Source organism: Numida meleagris, chromosome 2 (genome assembly GCF_002078875.1).
Source record: "Numida meleagris isolate 19003 breed g44 Domestic line chromosome 2, NumMel1.0, whole genome shotgun sequence".
In the NCBI taxonomy this organism is placed as follows: Eukaryota; Metazoa; Chordata; class Aves; order Galliformes; family Numididae; genus Numida; species Numida meleagris.
The window spans coordinates 135407973-135426958 of NC_034410.1; the positions used below are offsets into that span (position 1 = coordinate 135407973).

Genomic DNA, 18986 nt, shown 5'->3' on the forward strand with positions numbered 1-18986 from the left:
GAAAAAAAGGAAAAAAAGGAAAAAAAGGAAAAAAAGGAAAAAGGGGGGGGGGAAGGAAAAACGGGGAAAAGGGAAAAACGGAAAAGGGGAAAGAAAAAGTCCTCTTACTTACTCTCTGACACTACCTCTTGAGCTACCTCAATGTCAGTGCAGCATATTTGAACATAATTTTAATTAAAGTCTTCTTAGACTAACATTTGCTTTTTTGGTACTGTCCCACACCCCTCCTGTGCTCAGCTGGGTATTATTTCTGCATTACCCTTCCAATCTCTAGTAAACACTTGCTTCTCCCCACTTATTTAACCAGCACTTCAGTTCACCCCAGTTGTAGCTCAATTTCTATATAGCAGCCATTCCTGAAAGTAAGTTCAATGCTCATTTCCCTCCAGAATTAGAGTAGGTAAAATCCCTCAGGGAAGAGAGGAAAAACCAAAACTCATACCCTAATACCCTGAAACAACCAAAAAAGTTTCAGAAATGAGTAACTCCTGCAATGTAGGTATTTATCTACTGAGAACTACAAGGAAACCAAACAAGCTGTTCATTTTGTGAAGGTCACTGAACAACCATCAGATAACAAGATTCAGTTATTACTGACACGGACTGAATTTCAAACACCAGTGGAAGGCTTCATTTTCTACTCTTAATTTTATGACCAAACCTCCAAATGCTCTCAAGGTTGCTGGTGAACCAAAAACTGAGCAGGGCAGATCTTCAGGTTAGGGCATCTGAAGTCTTCAATGCATTAAGAGAAAAATCTAATACCATAATAACGTAATATTTCTTGGTGTAAAACTTTTCGTCTTCCAGGGCTGTCAAATTAGCACTGTTTGAAAGCATGTTTAGTCTGAGTCCTCCACTGACCCATTTCTCCTAGAAATGAGGTTGGGCCAATGCACTGTCCTCCTAACTCCTACATCTGTTTTTCATAGAATCACAGAATCTTTAAAATTGGGAAAGACCACTAAGATCATCTAGCCCAATCATCAACCCATCACCACCACAATCACTAAACCATGTCCATCAGTGCCACATCTCCACACTTTTTCAACACCTCCAGGGACGGTGACTCCACCACCTCCCTGGGCAGCTTGTTCCAGCGCCTCACTGCTCTTTCTGAGAAGAAATTTTGTCTAATATTCAGCCTGAACCTCTCCCAGCCCAACTTAAGGCCACTACCTCTCATCCTATCACTAGTTACCTGGAATAAGAGGCCAGCGTCCACTGCACTACAGTCTCCTTTCAGGTCATTGTAGAAAATAACAAGGTCTCCCCTGAGCCTCCTCTTCTCCAGACTTGAGAGACCCTCCCATGATAGCTCTGGTTACCAGCACTGTATGATTCCACTGAAGAAAAAACACTCATTGGCAGCTGTGAGTAAAAGCAAGTTAGTTTGCTTAATATGAAAAGAAATCAAAGTGCAATAGAGCTGTGAGTTTTTACCTTTTTCAGCGCTCAAGAATGTATCTGAAGAATTTATTTACTCGCTGCAATTATGTAAAGCCCTGGGAACAGGAGTTTGAGTGTTTACTTCCAAGTTTCTATCTTCAGTATTTTTTTTTTAAGAAAAAAAAAGGCTGTTTTCAAAGAGAGGCAATTTTCAAGCTATTACTTTGTCATCACTAAAAAGGGAAAAGTGGGAGGAGAAAAACCCCGAAATAATTCCATCACCAGCACTCGGTCCGCCCAGTAATGAACCCATATGCCTTGAACAGAAGAGGAAGCATCTGGTTCTTCGGCAAAATCCCAGATAAGCGGTGAGATGCTGTGTGCAGAAGAGAAGGAGCAGGGTGACTGCCTCCTGCTCTGCAGGCATAGCACCACCTGTGGCCTTATCTGCTCCTATAAAAACCGCAGCTGGAGCGCTGGCTGCTATGTGGGTTCCTGCAGTCTGTTACTTCAAGGGCAAAGCCATCAAATGAGGATTAAAAAAAAATTATGGAGCTAACACGATGCTGGGACATACTGCTTCACTCATGCACACACTGTGTTCCTTTTTCCTCTCCCTCACTGCTCTTGTTCCTTTAGACTATGGATGCTTTGAGGAAAGGACACTCCTGCCCATATTTGGATGCCAAACCCCAACCTCCACTGTTTTTTTAGGCACGTATCTTAATACAAATAGGGCAGGCCAAATAGGGACAGAAGTCAGGCAACAGATAATAAGCTGGTGAGTTTCTCTGTGGGACTAATGTATTAATTAAGGGATGTAATTAAACAACAAACCAAACTACTCCAAGCCAGTGAGAGTTTGCAAACAAATAATACAGTTTGTTTAACAACCAACAGATTATCAGATTCAAATGGCCAAGGAAGACAGGTAGAGACCACGCTAGGTGCTGGTGCAATGAAGGCAGCGGGAATCTTTGTGAAACCAGTTATCTTATTTTCTCTTTTTCTTCTCCTCTTCTATATATAGTAAAACTAAAGTCCCCCCCTAAGCCCCTCTGCAGTGTCTAACTGGCATATCATAATGCTGCAGAACAAATCAACACTGACAGCAAGCATGGGCAGGCACCTTTTATATTTAATCCTCCTAGTTCTAGGCCTGATAGTACCTGCATCTTCTAAGTCACTTCCTAACGTATCCTTAATGCTCCCCTCCACAGGGGTAGATCATTTTAACTTATATAAAAGCTGCTTTGTCATTTTTATCGTGATTTAAATCCACACACAGGAAGCCTCGATTAAAATGTTTATCATGTTTGTATCCTATTTGCTTTTTTTTCTTCAAGATGTTACTTAAAGAAAGTTATCTAACAGTGAGAATTGAATTATCAAATTATATGACATGCAAGCACTTATTGTGACATTACATCTGGTACGTTTCTGCTTGTAAGAAGATAAACACAGGAAAAATTGCCTCATTTCTATTTTCTTTAATTAATGACTTATACTACTCTTTGGATGGGAATGAGGATTCAATTAGAAATGGAGAAGAAGGGTTTTATATAGTGCAGACATCCCAGATGTAACATGCTCTCAGCATCTGATTAATCTGATTAACGTATGGTTTTTAAGCCAGAAACCATCACCACTTCAAATCTGGATTTACTTAAAACTTCTGCAAAAAGCATAAAATGCCATTTTTGGTGATTCTTATTTTAATTCTGTGAGTTCCAAAAAAGCTCATTTAAAATAATTTAAAAGAATAAAAATGTGATTACACAAAGACTAGCTTCATGCAACCAGCTTCAACAGACAGCCCACCTCTGCAAAGACAACTCTGCTCCTCCTACTCCTGGCCATGAAGCTCTCCCCACATCCCTCCAGGCAGAACAAGCAATTAAGTTTAAAGATTTAAGCCTGTCATAGCTGACCCAAATCCCTGGAAGCTGCTGGAGATGCCACCACTTCTCTGGGTGCCAGAGCACTGAAAGCCACACTGTGTTCCCAACAACTGTTGTCTGCCAAAGGACTCCACCTCGTCTCAAATCACTGTAACACCATCCTTGTCACAAATGAAGTTCAGACACAGAAGGTGAAATTATGCTGTGACACCCAATGAATTCAAAGGCAATTTTTTTCCCTGTGTAATTTAGATACAGTGGCCTAATACAGTTAAAAGACAAATATGCTGCCACATCAACAGGGAATGGGTCTGTGTCAAGATTTAAGGATTTGTTCAGAGACAGAGGGACTTAGCAGCAAAATTACAGACAGAAGTAAATCAGAGAAGCACAGAAGACTACTGCAACCCTTCCCACATGCCTTTCACCATGGCCACTGAAGTTATTCCATGGCTGAAGTGAAAAAAATGTACTATTTCTTGCACTTCTGCTAAGCAGAACTGGCAGCAGTTCTTCACAGGACAGATGCACTCCAGCATCCACCAGCTCTCAATTCCCTTGTCTTCTCTCTGCCCAAGCCTCTCGTTCTAGCTCTTCAGGGAGATGGTATCTGCCTCTCAGTCCGATGCTGGACAAAAAGCCTTTTAATGTTATTTCAAACCAATCTGGATGGCCATCAAGAGAGTCCCATAAGGGATTATTGATGAGATTAACACGAGCTATTACAATTCAGTAAAGAAATCTAAGCATGTTAGTGGAAAGGGCTCTGAGAATATCAGCTCAGCATTCAGGGACTGTAAAAGAGAAAAACATGTCAACAATATGTTCACAAATCCAGGACTGCATGCACTCTCAGTCACCCCATCTGAAAAAGGATTTGGAACAAGAAGAAAAGGCAGTGAGAAGGATAAAAGGGATTCCTGTAGAAGTGTACCAGGTTCCAGATACAGCGGGAGACTAAAAGTATTACAACGTGTTAAAAAAATGTGTTTGACAATAGGTACGATGGAGAAAGCAATGAGTTTCCATCATTCTCCTACCAGAGATCTATGAACACGCTGTGACATTACCAGCTAGCAGGCTTAAAGAAAGAAGTCTCTTTCTACATAAGGCATTTACTTGTCATATGACACTTGTGCGTGGTACTTGTCACAGACACAGTCTTGGGTATTCCTGGGTTTAAGAAAGGGCTTCAAACAAATTAATGGTGGTTGGTCCTTGGTGGTGATGAAAAGAGGTGGCTGGGTACAATGCCTAGCTCCAGACCACCCAGATGCAGTAGACACAAAGGGAAGGAGCACCTCGTAACCTTATCCAATATTTTTATGCTTTTCTCCCTGAAACTCAGCTTACAGGCCAGCTAAATGCCATTCCCCAGGGATGCCCACCAACTGCTGTCTCCCCTTAAGGACATGATGCCAACAGCAGGCAAAGCTGCACAAGGAGGTCTCCCTCCCCATAAAGATCTACAATTTGGTGGTGGCCTGCCCTGGCTGGGTTCACACCAGGTGAGATTCTCCTTCCTCCCTGGTCTTCATCCTTCATCTCCACATGGCACAGCACCAAAGCACATGGCACTCAATCCTCCTTCCTAGCCGAGCAGGAAGAAAAAGAGTTAACAGCAGAAGGGCATGGTGAGAGGACAGCTCAGGAAGTGAAGGCTGGAAAGAAAGCGTAGACTTGCTGTGATAACTTGGGGAAACAGGATGTTGCAAGGAGGCCAAATGCCCACGCTGTTCCCATACCCTGATGCGATGCTGTCCAGACTCCTGCACCCCCATGAAGTTTGCCTTTATTTTTATCAAGTGCAAAAAATTCCCTGAGGCAACACTGTACTGACAAATATAAATTATTCAGCTGGAGACAGGCTGGCTGAGTAAGCCCCAAGACTAATTTTCCCTTTGGTTCTCCCTTTCTTAGAGGTAATCTCATACCCTCATGATAATGAGATCAAGACAAAATACATCTCTGGTCTGCCTCCTGGGCTGGCTCAACAAAGCACTTTGCATCTCCCAGCAGCATTGAAAACTACTCAAATACAGGAAATTTCTCCACTGGTACACCTTCTTACTACAAGTTCTGAAAAAGTATTGACAAAAGGAATCAAACCAGTCCCATAATTAGTATTGTCTCAGCCACCATAAAGATGATCAAAATATCAACACCCTTAGAAGCCTCATATAAAGATAGGCTACTTCCCCCCAAAATACTTTTTCTTGAAATAATACAGGAAGTTTATGAAAGTCCAACTATTCAAAACTTAATTCAATTTATAAGTCACTCAGATAAGGAGTATCATAAGATCTTTTCATTAGAAGTTTAGAACACTATAACTGCTGTGGAATTTGAGTGTCACATTCCCAACAGTACATTAGAAGTCTACAAGTGAAAAAAAAATCTACAAAATCCTAATCACCAGTTGAGGCAAAGAGGACTTAGTTCTTCTGTATCCAGTGAAAATCTTTTTTGTGTCCCAGCCATACAAATGAAAACAAAACACTTTTCAAAATGTATGTATAAAAATCTAAATGAACACACTGTCACGCTTGCATATTTCTAATAAGAATACAACTGCCCCAATTTTTTTTTTTTCTTCTAAAGCTTCATCAAAAGAAAGCCAAAGTCAGTGAAAAACAAGAAGTGAGCATGATGGTAATGGGCTGATGTTTGGACTTGATGATTTCAAAGGTCTTTTTCAACCTTAATGATTCAATGAAATCCTTTCTACTTTATTAAGCTTAACTTAGAAGATTTTGGATTAAGTTACGACACCCGATAGAGACTTAAGAAAACATATTTACTCTCTTTTATATTTTTAATGTCCTACAGCCTTAGTGGATTCAAACGATATTTTCTAAAGATAAAACAATAAAAAAAATTTTTTAGAGCAAGTAAAGTTTGTTAGTATGTACCATATTAAAGATCTCATTGAACTGAGTCGTAATATTTGCTTCCTTGCAATTTAAGAAGGAATCATTTCATTACTAAACTCCAGTGGATGCATAGCTTTGCTAGAACAGCTTTTGCAGGCTTCATTTTTTAATTGCATTTTCCATGACAGAACTCCAGCGTGCTTTACTGCCACGATGCTGTGTCATGTCAGAGAGGGGGCCAGAAAAAAAATATGAACAGTGGTGACCCAGAAGACATGAAGGCAGAGAGAAAAGGAAAACAGCGTCAGTAGGCTCCTCTCGCAAATGGAGGGCTTACTTCAGAGAATACTTCACATAAGCAGACAGATGAAATGAAGAAAATGCTGCGCTAGTCTGACTGCATGCCTTTACCACCAGATTCTCCAGGCATCGACCTCATACATTTTGCAATAACAAATTCTGGTTCCCTTTTTTTTTCTATTGTGTTTCCTGTTCACCCTGTCTATACTTTGGTCTGAAGCCAAAACCACTGATCAAGCATCAGATTAAGAGAACACACGTTAGAAAAGCATTCTTTACTTCTGCATTTGAACAAAGCTGACATCTCGCACACATTCATAATACTGATCAGCTGAAAGTGTTTACAGGGCAGATATGTTCTCCTCAGGCTATCACTATCTGCAATGGATTCTTTACTAACTACAAACCAGAACAGGATAAATTGCAGGTATTTAAACAGCCAAAGTAATTACCGAAACATAACTACTTCCTTTGAACCTTTAGTGGATGGTAGCAATTTCCATTTATCTAATTTTATGTGTCAATTGGAAACAATTGTGAAACTCAGCATTTTCTGTCACAGAAATTAAGGATGGTATTTTTAAAGCACAAAACATCAGAAGAGAAGAGAAGGTTGCTATCCTCACCACTGTGCAAGTCTGACTGCTTCACCATCGTGCAGGTCCTCTGGATTAGAAGACGACTCCTCGTCTCTACTGCCCTCCCCTCTGCGCTGTGCAAAACTGCTACGCTCCAAAGTTCTGAATTTCCAATAGCTCCCTAGACCAGGGTTTGTCCCCATTACTAAAACTCACTGAGAAGTTTCTGTAAATAATGCTCTAAGTTTACATGTCAAGAAAGGCTTTGTCAGAGAGCTGTTCTTGCTCCAGCAAAGTGCATGGAATCGAAGTCAGCCCAACTGCGTTTGCAAGGTACAATTTCAGGGAAGCAGAGATTTGTATCAAATACTTCTCCCTACACACAAAGACCAGAGATACTTTAAAGAAGTGGGGGAAAAAAAAGATAAAGGAAAAGGCAAAGTTTAAGGGAGAAGGAGGGATGACAAATAATTGTTTGCGAGGTCTAGAGAAACTAACCCTCAGATGTAAAGAAAGAGCTTGGAAGAGCAACTACAGAAATACGTGTAGAGAATTGTGAAGGATTTGATGCTCATGTACAAAAGAAAATTAAAGGAAAAAAAATTCCTATGAGTTCATCAAGCACAATTACAGTTTAGTCCTTTGCCTTTGCCCTGTACCACAGTGTCATGGTTTTATGATCTCCATCCCAACAGCACCAGCACCATCCCATTGTATCCCTGAACAAAAGGGAGGAGAAGGTGAAGGGAAAGAGAGGAGTAAAACACAGTATTTTCACTTTATCGCTCACTAAAGTAAACTGTGACACAGTGCCACCAATCACCTGCTCCATATCTACATGTCCCTGAAAGTTTTCTGATTCCAAAAAGAGTTTAATGCAGTTCAGTCCCCTCATGCATGGGAAGTTTTTGAGCATGTTTCTCACAAACCATAAAAACGCAATGAGGAAGGGAACACATGACGCATCCCAGTTTGTCCTGTTCACCTGCACCAGGAGCTGTTGGTGAAATGCCATCAGAGCTGCCGCCAGCAAGGCATTCCACAGTCTCCCCATTCTGGTGCTCTTTAGTCACTTCTGTCTTAAATGACCAAGATAAAAGAGTTAGTCACTGTTTCAGACACACAGTTCTTATTTCTCATACTTTCCCAGAATTTAAAATGTTACTATGCTAAAATATTCCAATTAAGGTGAAAGAAAAAAATCACAAGCCACACATTCACACTGCAGGCTACAAACAATTAGCCTGCAGTTGTAGTAACTCTAGCAATACAGCAGGTTTAAGAAATGCTTGTCCAGCCTCCCAGATCTACCCATGAAGGAAGCTTGCGACCTCCTCAGATGTGCTTTTGCCACTATACAGAGGAAGAAAAACCAAAAAGGATCACATTAACTGGACAACGTTGTACTAACCCAGGCAGGTGCCATTCACTAATTGACCACAAACTGACACGGCAAAATGAGAGGAGCAGGAGCCAGCAAAGGGATCCGAAGAGAAGCTCAGGTAGGGAACCTTTTTTCACCCTGTTGATGAAAATAACAAGAAAATACACTCCTTTACAGTTGGATGAACCAACTGCCTGCTTGACTGCAAAAGCTCTGATATTCATAGAAGGGACAGGTCAGGGCTGCATGGCCTGCTGCAGACAAGAGTGCAAGAGCCTCAAATTATTGTTGGTTTAACTCTCTTTATCAGACCCCATTCAAACACCTTGTATTCTGAGTAGGACTCCAAGATTAACTATTACGTTGGACAAAAGCAAAATACTGGTAAAGGTGCAAAGAACTAGCTCATGTAGGTTGGAGTCACTTAAGAGAAGGAAGGAAGGAAGGAGACATAAACAACAGAAGAGAAATGTTAAGAAGCAGCTGAAGAATTAAATTTGGTACTAACAGGACAGGGACAAAAATATTTTTAAAAATCTTAACATGAAATGTATTAGAGCATTTGGAAAGGTTTCAGAGCACAGAAAGTTCATTCAACAGCTATCACTGTAAAACAGGTAGGAAAAACAATGTAATTAAATGGCCTCATGGCAGAGCAAATAAGACGTGGCCAGGTAAGCAGAAAACAAGTCATCTGGATCCAAGATACACGCACACCTTAGAAAAATCACGAGTCCCATTTTTCCACTGCTCAGTATGCACCAAATTTAGAGTGCTCAGGAACACAGTGAACTTAAAGCTTCTAAGACATGTCTATGCATGGCTAGTAAGCACAAGAACTAAGGGATTATTTGTATACACACTCATTTGTGATTAAAATGCATTTATTCCCCAAGCAAGGTGTACACAGATAAAGCTGCTGCACTTCAGATTCCCTTCTCCCTTAATCCAGATCAGCATTTCAATTTGTGCAACTCCAGTTTCAACCGTGTCAATACTTCGCTCCTGGGCATAAGACTGGGGGGTCCCTTTTCTTGTCCAGGGTAGCTGGGGGTCCAGTTTTCTGGCTTTTGCTCTTCTCTTCAACCATAACATATGCCTTCTGCTGGCAAATCGATCCAACCTGTGCTCAGGACAAACACTTTTAACCTCTGCAGAATTTCCCACTCTCACACACAATCCAGGAGACATTCTGTATGAAAGATTTATATCAATCCTTTTTGCAGCAACGCGCTGTTATATAAAAGCTGGGATATGCAGAATACAAAGCAGATGAGAAGCACGCTTTAACTTGCAGGTGACACAATTAACACTGGAAATTTGAAATTGTCAGGTAAAACTCTAGGCCCTTCCAAAAAAATGGTTTTTATCAACAGTAGCACAATTTGCCCAGCTCCATTACCAACTGTCTGAAGTTGATTTTTCTGGGCTCAGATTTCATCCACTGCATGTTGGCAATAACAAGACAAGCCCCAGCACGATGAGTGCAGTTTCACAATAGCTTTACAGAGACCTGGAACATGAGTTGTCCCTGAAAAAGTACCTGAAAGGACTCAAGCTTCCCCTGCCCTGCTGTCATGTAAGTAGACCAGCTTGGAGACCTGGCCCAAGAAGAGCAATAGTCAAAGCTGAGCCGTGGGGGCAGGAATGAGCCACTAAGGCCAGGAGGAGGGCAGGAATGAGCCACTAAGGCCAGGAGGAGGGCAGGAAACTCCCTCTCAGCTCAGGCGAGGGTTTCATGGCTTCGTCTTTGTAGCTGAAGACAACTCATCTCCCTGGGTTCCTCCTCCAGCCTCAGCACTTCTGTCTTGTGCTGGAGTCCACTGCTCCCTTTTGCCAGCTTGTGAGTCTGCTCTGTGAACTCCAGCTCTGACAAAAAACAAGCAGTAGAGATGACATCTTTTTTGGAGCATTCCTTTAGCCCATGTCATTTAAAAAAAATCTGCTTCTGGCATGACATTGCATACAGTGGAATTAGGGCAGCTATGAAGACGTATACTGCAACACAGGAATAGGCTATTCTTACGCAAGCATTCTGGCCAAGACCAACATATAATGCAATTACATGCTAATATTCTCAAACAGCATGTATGCTTCTTTATACTAGTTTCAGCAAAGACACACAGCATTTTCTGCTCTGAAGACTGCATCCTGCTCCGCAGAAATTCTTTGTTTCCCTCAAAATCCCAGTCTGGAGAACCATGTAACTAAGCGAGAACTGAGAAATAAAGAACAGGTTACAAAGAAGAAGTTTCAAAAACATTAAGGAGATCTACCTCATGTGACATTAATCACCAAAAAGGTGAAGCTGGAAGCCCATCCAGTCTCCCTGTAGCTGGTAAGGAGGGAGAGTGGCATCTCCTGAGCACTACTTATCCCATTTCCTTCTTTGCTGCCATCCTGAGAACAGGGATACTCAGCCTAGCCTAAATGCCTAATGTGAATACCCTCAAGAAAGGAAAGAGAAGCAAAATCAGATATACCTTTCTATGCATATTGATTTCTAAAGCTGAGGATTAGAAATTAAGATTTTAGGGGCGTCAGAGGTAACTACAAAATCAGTAAAAAAGCATAATGTAAAGCCAGCAAAAGAAAGTACTCAAAGATACAGGCAACTCTCTTTTATTTTAAAATATATTAAAAAAGGGGGAAAAAATGATTTCTTCTTTCAACCAACATCCCAAATCAGTTTGATGATGTTCCTTACGAAAAAAGACCACATCCCACACATAATCCCTCAAAATAAAGTCAAATGCCTTTTTCATTTTGCATAGCCTCTAGCTCTGCTTCCTTGTTAAAGCACATTCCCTGTGAGCATGTTGCACAGTTACTCAAGAACTTCAAAAATTTAGGAGGTTAATGGCTCTTTTCTGCATGGAGTCCTAAAACAATGATACCCCATCATAGTTCCTTACAAAAAATGAATATCTTAATATGACAGCTGCTTATAGCAAATTAAAGTCTCCTTGGAAAGTCAGGCTGGGACTTTCTAGGTAGACTGCTGGGGCTCTTCCCCTAAAGGAAAAACATACTGGGACTTTGTACCTCACAATTTTATGAGCGTATTTCCCCTGTTGTCACCTCCACAGTATGGAAGTTAAAAATTATGACTCAGTCAAGTAGGCCTCAAAAGAGGTCTTACCTGGCTTTATTTGCTGAAGCCCAGCCCACAAGCACAGAGAAGCAGCAAAGGAACGCTCTCTAACAAGTTAATTAGAGGAGAACAAGAAGAATGGGCTTTGAATGAAGAGTGGACTGGTGATAGAAACACTGCATGCTTTGTTACAGATAGCTTAAGGCCAGTTAACCTCAGTAGCTGGTACCAGGCTGAGGGGTGAGGATAGGCAGTGCCAGGGACAGCTCTGGTGACGCAGAGCTGCTGAGCAATGCTCTGAATGGCGACGGCTTTTGAATGTCCTCTCTTCTTCTTATGAGGAATACAGGTAAAGGTAGAACAAGCCATGCCGGCAACAATGCCAGAGCCCCAAAATATCTTGGTTCTCTGTTGCTGAAGATGGGAAGCACTGCAAACTACAGCACACTTGGTAAAAATTGTGAATTGAGAACAAAAATAGAAAACCAGCATGGGAAGCTCTTGTGCAGTTCTGGGACACAGCTGAAATCCTCTGTGGCCGATGTTAAACTTGGTCAAATAAAGCCCAACTGTTCAGCTGCCTGCTGGATGGCTGGTTTTAGCATCAACACAGAGAAGGCACTTGTCTTGCGCTTGCTGACAGACAAGCCACAAACAGCCGGTGGCTCTGGGTCAGATCCCCTTTTGCCTATTCCCTTGAAAAGAAGAGTGGTGTTTGTGCTCAAAACACAAAGCCCACTCTGTTGCAGACTTGGCTGTGGGCCTCTTGCCTGGCTCTGGCCACTGGCTGAGTGTAGGATGGAGCCGAAGAGGGAAAAAAGGGGAAAACGCAAGAGCTGTCCCACTTCCCCAGTGACTGCCCATATAAAGCATAATCATTTTTAAATGTTGTACTTCAAGAGCACTTATATGAAGTGCTCATCAAAATCTCAGATGTGTAAATTGGAGTTTAATTACTATATTTGACATTACCACGCTTAAAAAAGAAATTAAGCAGGCCTACATTTTTTCCAGTGGAAAATGCTACAGTCTGCGTAACAGTACTTCTCTCTTTGGCTATTGTACCATTTACTTGCTTCTTTTGGAGTGGCATAGGTTCGGAAGGAGGAATGCTTATAAAAATGTTCACACTTCTTCATCTCACCTTGAACTTTGACAAGCTCAACAGCAAGCAACTTTATTTGGCTTAATCAGCACTCATACGCCCACAGTACGGGAATACAGAATCATGGGTCCTCCTCTTAGAATCACAGAATTGCTCAGGTTGGAAAAGACCTTGAAGATCATCAAGTCCAACTGCAACCTAACCACACTACCCTAACAACCCATCGCTAAATCATGTCCCTGAGCACCACATTCAGTTTTTGAACACTCCTTTGCCACCTTGACTCATGCAAGCCCTCAGCAGGGCTATTCAGAGGGCTCAGCGTCGCTGCATCTTAGGTCCGAGCAGAGTAGCAAAGAGCTGAGGCCCTGGGGCAGTGCAGTTCAAGAGTCTTATGAATCAAGCACCTACTACTTTTTCCCTTTCTTTTATAAAGGAAATAATGTTCAAAAAGCACTGCAGACCTGTGTCTCACTTCACTTTTCTTAATTGGTTATTATACCTTTAACTGGGCTCTTTTTGTGTAATAGTGTAAGAGCTTTCTTTACTAGGCTCTTCCAAAGCTATCATTACAGGTTTAAAGTTAGGAGTTAGTTTAAACTCACTGTATTTTCTAATGATGCCTACATTTAAAAAAAGAAAAAAAATCCAAGGTAATTGGGTTGCATTCCAGGCATGGCCATGGAGACCTCAGGGCTCCTGAGCTAACCCAAAATTTCTCAAGACCACAGACACAAAACAGTATGCTGTAGTTTATGAGGTGTCAGTTACGTTACCACTTCTGTCACTTTTCAATCACTCTTTAAACTGCAGTTGCAATTTTGCATATCTTCTGAGATAAAGAAAACCATCAGGCCTGGCTGCCTGCCAGAAGGCCATCAGCAGCAGTGGAGCCTGCCTGGACACAGCCCTCAGCCCAGCAGGAATCCGCCGGTGTTCAGGTACACCGAGCAGCCAGCAAGCTAACATTTTCTTTATGCAATTACTAGTCCAGCTACAACTGCAGATTTTCCTGCATAATCAGGCTGATAAACATCAAACTTTTACAGCTGTGGCCTCATCTCCTAAATGATGCTGTTGGAAGTAAGAAAGAAGGTGAATGACGTCCAGAAAAATCAGTGTTATGCTGCAGGGACAGGGAGAAGACACACAGAGAGGTTCTGGGCTTGATGTGCTCTGCAACTCAGAGTATTGTTTAATCAACCATTATTACACTAAGTGACTGTGGCTGCTGGGTCTGTTTCACAACATTTTTATTCATTGGGTTTTGTGGAGTGGGGTGGGAGGAAGAAGCAGCTGGACAGGCAGGGGAGGGGCAGTGTGGAGCGCGGCTCGCTAGGCCTCAGAAGGCCGCACATTGCACTGGCCTCACCTGAACAACGTGCGAGCACCTCTTTTAGCTACGCATGAAGAGTATTTATAATCAAGACTACATTTAAATTCTCATAGAACAATTAACTTAATCTGCATAGCACTCACAACAAACAAGTTCTGCACTGCATACAAACAAATGCATGTACAACATGCAAGCAAGCTCATGGTGTATGCTGCATGTGTATATACACTTACAACTTGTGTCCATGCAATACTGGTGACTGAGCTGTGCCTACATCAAGGCTAGGTCAGCTCTGGAATTAAACAGCTAGATTTAAAGGCATCCTTTAACCAGCATCGGGCAAACAAACAAACAAACCAAAGAGAAAAAAATAATAATGCATCTCACATTCCCCCACAGAAATAGTTTCTCACCCTTTAAGGTTTCATTAACACTTCTTGATTCATTCATATACACACACATTCATACACAGCTCTACACTTTCTTTAGCAGAACAAAAGCTAAAAAGATGGTGTACCTGCAGTGAAAGTCTAATTTAATTTACAGTTGCACTAAGATACTGTTAAAGTTACATCTGGAATAGCTATTTTAGGCAAGTTTTAGAGCCTTGAGAGGTTTCTTCCTCTTCATTTCCTTCTGTATTCAAGATTTCTACTGTGAGCTTCACAGAAATAAAGCAGCACACCCCCATAATTACGAGTAATTGAAAAGATCAAACAAATACATTATAGGAATTTGTGTAATACGTCACTTGTGACTTCTCCACTAGAAGACTACCTGTCTTGGCTCGTACCAAATATAAAGCCTTATCCACTTTATATAGTGTGTGTATTGATAGAAAAGGAAGAGAACAAAGTGATTTAGGAGAACAGCATATCTAAATACTGCACTGAGTAGGTCAAAACTTTTTAGTCATGGAAATCTCCTTTTGATAAACATGACAAGGTTGCAGAGATTTTCCAGGAGGAGAATATGCACTGGTAATTTTCTGCTACTCCACTCAGAAAATTCTATCTTGAAAAGTTTTTAACAAGAAGTTCAGATTAACCTTTTGAAAGCAAATTGTTTTCTTTTTAAATATAAAATGTCATTTCAAGTCAAAACATCATGTAGATTCCTGCAGAAACTAGCGTATTCTTTTCAAGACAACCCTCCCTTCCATCCCTCAAAAATGAAAAGGTATTTGTTCCTCAATACCTTTTTAAGAGCATGAACCTTGAAACCTTTCTAAGGTTTTAACACTATGCACATAGTGAGAAAGCTCTGGCAGCACCTGAATGAAAGCTAACATATTTAACACTAACATTTCAAGGTATGCCCAGCAGAAAACTTCAATATATGTAAAATAAGATCAACATAGCATGGTCTTAGCATAGCAGTGCTTACATACGTAAATCCCCAAATCAATTTAAGTTTATTTTTATAGGGTGAAATTTATAATATGCCCAGACTCACTATTTATTTCCTCAAGGCTTCACAGACAAAGTGCTGCTTTTTTCCTACTCTATTCCACATGTTTATTAAAATAGATATAACACAGTGAAAGGAAAACATAAAACTGACAGAGGATCATTTTCAGTTCCAGGGATATTTTATAAGCCATCTCTCAAAACTTCAATTTATGGCTTTCCTTAATGGAGCCTTTCAGGGTTGATTTTAATGTGTTAAGTGGAAATTCCACCAGTTTGTTACTGCAATGTTTTCTTTATGACCTGCCCTCATAGATCACGTACGTCTGGCTTATTTACACAGACAGCCGCTCACTGAATTGAACGGGAACTTCTTAAAACTAGCTGCTTTCACTTGCATTCTTCCTGAACTAAAACGCTGTTTTCTTTTATTGCCTTTTTGGCTGGACACTTATCCAGCATTCCACAAATAAAAAGACTGAAGTTACTCTAAGCTTTTTTAACCTTTTTAAAGGCAGGAATACAGATTTCCTCCCCAAGGCTAGACAAGAGCCCTGTCTATAAGCATCTGGGCACCAGTCTGCAACCCTACAGCTACTGCTGCTAAGAGAAGGGCACCGAACGCCCTGAGAGCAGCACAGGCAGCATCTGTTGCACCATGAGGTTTGACGGAAGATTTCTGTGCTGGTCCTGTCTCTCCCCACCAGCCTGCTCAGGACTTCCTCAGCTGTCTGAAGAATTTGAGCTTTGTGAATACTTTGACAGGTTGTTTACCTGAGCAGTATCTAATTTCTAAATGGGTTTAATTTAGGCAAATCATAGTAATAACACCTGGAGTTCTTCACGAAGAACTTGCTGTCATCATCTGATTCTTTCCAGCTTTAAGCTCACATCCTTTCCCTTTCACTAACTATATCTTCCTCACTTTGTTCAGCAGATCTTGTAACCAGCCACATCCCTTGCTGTGGAAGAGGCTTTCCAACAGTGCACTACACGCAGCACTGAGTCAGGAGAGTATCCCATGCCATTCTTACAGCAGAGAGAGCCAACAGGTAACAGGACAATTACATCAGCCTTTCCAGCCACTGCAAAACCCTGGCAGCCTAAGGAGGGTACAGCCACATTGGCCTCAATTGCATACAATCACATGATCACAGAATCACAGAACAGCCCAAGTTGGAAGGGACCCACAAGCATCACTGAGTTTAACTCCTGGAGTCTGTGCATGACTACCTAAAAATTAGATATACGTCCGAGAGCGGTGTCCAAGCACCCCGTCAGCTTGAGGCCATGACCACTGCGCTGTGGTCATGTGGAGCCTGTTTCAGTGCACGACCACTCTGGTGAAGAACCTTTTCCTAACCCCCACCCGACCTTCCCCTAATGCAGCTCAGGTCTTGTCACTCTTACCACAGAGAAGGGAACAGCTGCCTCTTCATTCTGCTTGTGAGGAAGCTGTAGGCCACAATGAGGGCCTCACTCAATCTTCTCTTTCCTAGGCTGAACAAACCAAGTGACTTCAGACCCTTCACATACTTCACGACCTCTATACCCTTCACCAACTTTGTAGCTCTCCTTTGGATACCTCCTAATAATCTCACAAGGGCTGCTCTGAAAGTAATGCCTCACACTTTATTGTGTTGGCCCCCGATGTCAAGAGGCACATGTTGGTGGTATGGCAGTACAAGTTGAACCTTCCCACCAATAGTCTGGTACATGTTGTTGCCATGTGACAGAAGACAGCAGAGGGGCAGTCTGACAAAATGGTGTCTGACATGGAAGTGCATATGAAGCAAAGGTGTGTCACTGAATTCCTCCATGAGGAAAAAATTGCACCCATTAACATTCATTGGCACTTACTGAATGTTTATGGAGATCAAACAGCAGATGTGAGCACAGTGAGGCAGTGGTGGCGTGTTTCAGCAGTAGCAACAGCACAGTGGTCTCCTCTGATGGTGCATGAGCACGGCATACAGGCTCATATTCACTGCTGGCAAAAAATGGTGGTGACTATGTTGAAAAATAGTGTTTTGCAGCTGAGAATTTGCTCTGTCAAACAGTATTACTGTGCTCTTTGTATCCGCTGTAGTTTCCACGGAAATACATAGGAGGCATTACTTTCAAAGTGACTTGCGTACATTCTACAGTGTGTGCATAGGTCCATTTGTGTATTACACACAACCCTACAAGAATCCTGCTGGTTCTCTTAAGGCACCACTCTTCATCCCAGCCATGCTTTGCTGAGGGATGTCATGTAACAGGACATTCTTCTACTGCATAAGACAGGACAAAGAGGACAAAGAGGCCAAAAGGGACTGAGAGATATGCTGCTCTTTAGCAAATAATGGTAATTTAGAAACCTTTCTTTTTATATCCAGAGCATCCCCAACAAACTATAAAGGCATACAGGGAAAATAAAGAAACAATTTAAGCAGCAAACAGTGAAGGCAAATCCTACTCAGCTCATTCCTGGAAAATACTACTGAACATCCAATAATTAAATCCTTCCTTTGGCTTCAAGTCAGTGACAGAAGGCTCCTGCTGACTTCTGCCAGCACCTGCCCAGCAAGAGTAAGACCAACAGGAAGCTGCCTGCTAGGAGGGCAGTCGCGTTGTCTGCTGTTTTCCTGCCAGCTCCACCACGGGCTCAGCCCTCCTGCCAGGCAGTTTTGAACCAACTAAATCCTAAACTCTGGGATAAACAGTTAAACTCTTACTGTCTGAGTTAAAACTATTAGCTTACAAACAGCCTCATAAGCCACACACTGGATAACACTAAAACACGGCAGCATCTTCACATTCATGCATCTGTCTCTTTCACCCCTTGCAGAACTGGAGCCAAAATGCAAGTGTTAGAACAGTAAGTCATTCTGGAAATAGATACCATTGAAATAACTGTTTTCAGACAACAGTGGAGATATGCTGTTTCTATGGTATATCTTTCAATACTCTCTCACAACTACTCAATTATGTTAAAAGCCAAGATTGTTATTACACTGTCAGAATACGCCTATGGCAAACAGAACATAAAGAGTAACTAACGGTTGTATTTCTAACTGTAAGAGTACAGGAGGCCGACAAATAGTCACATGAGGTCATATTACCTATTGGAAGAAATCAGCCAAGTTGTGCCTATTTTGCTAGAAGAGAATTTATATCCCAATATTCTTCTTTTTAAAATTATTTTCATAATTTATATTTATGTAAAGACATGTTTGTAACTTTATGACACTGGGGAAAAGGATCCTGTTTCTCAGATACTTATGCCGTAGCACTAATTTCACTAATTTTCACTAATTCGTGTCATTAAAATGAACAGAAGCTATCCACACACACGTTGCTCACATGCATGATGCCTGGAGCAGATTCACTGCCCCAGTACCTCTGAACATTTCAACCAAAACATCCCTGAACAGTGAGGAAATAAACAAAGCTGAAGTCTTATTTCTGATGACTTTTAGAGCTATGCCAACAAGCATGACTTCCAGCAGTTCAGCAAAAAGCCGCATAACATTTTTAGAAGGAGTGTGCCGTATGTTAATCATTTCTAATCAGAGACAGTTTCTCCACATCTACCGTTCTGGCTCATTTCCTTACAATTAGGAACTCCATTTTCC

At 41.5% G+C, this 18986-nt stretch overlaps 1 protein-coding gene across 1 annotated transcript in view; it reads right to left on the reverse strand.

Annotated features, from left to right (window-relative positions):
- The window catches only part of SNTB1 (syntrophin beta 1), a 110999-nt gene that overhangs the window by 84649 nt on the left and 7364 nt on the right, over positions 1 to 18986 (reverse strand). The window lies entirely within an intron of this gene.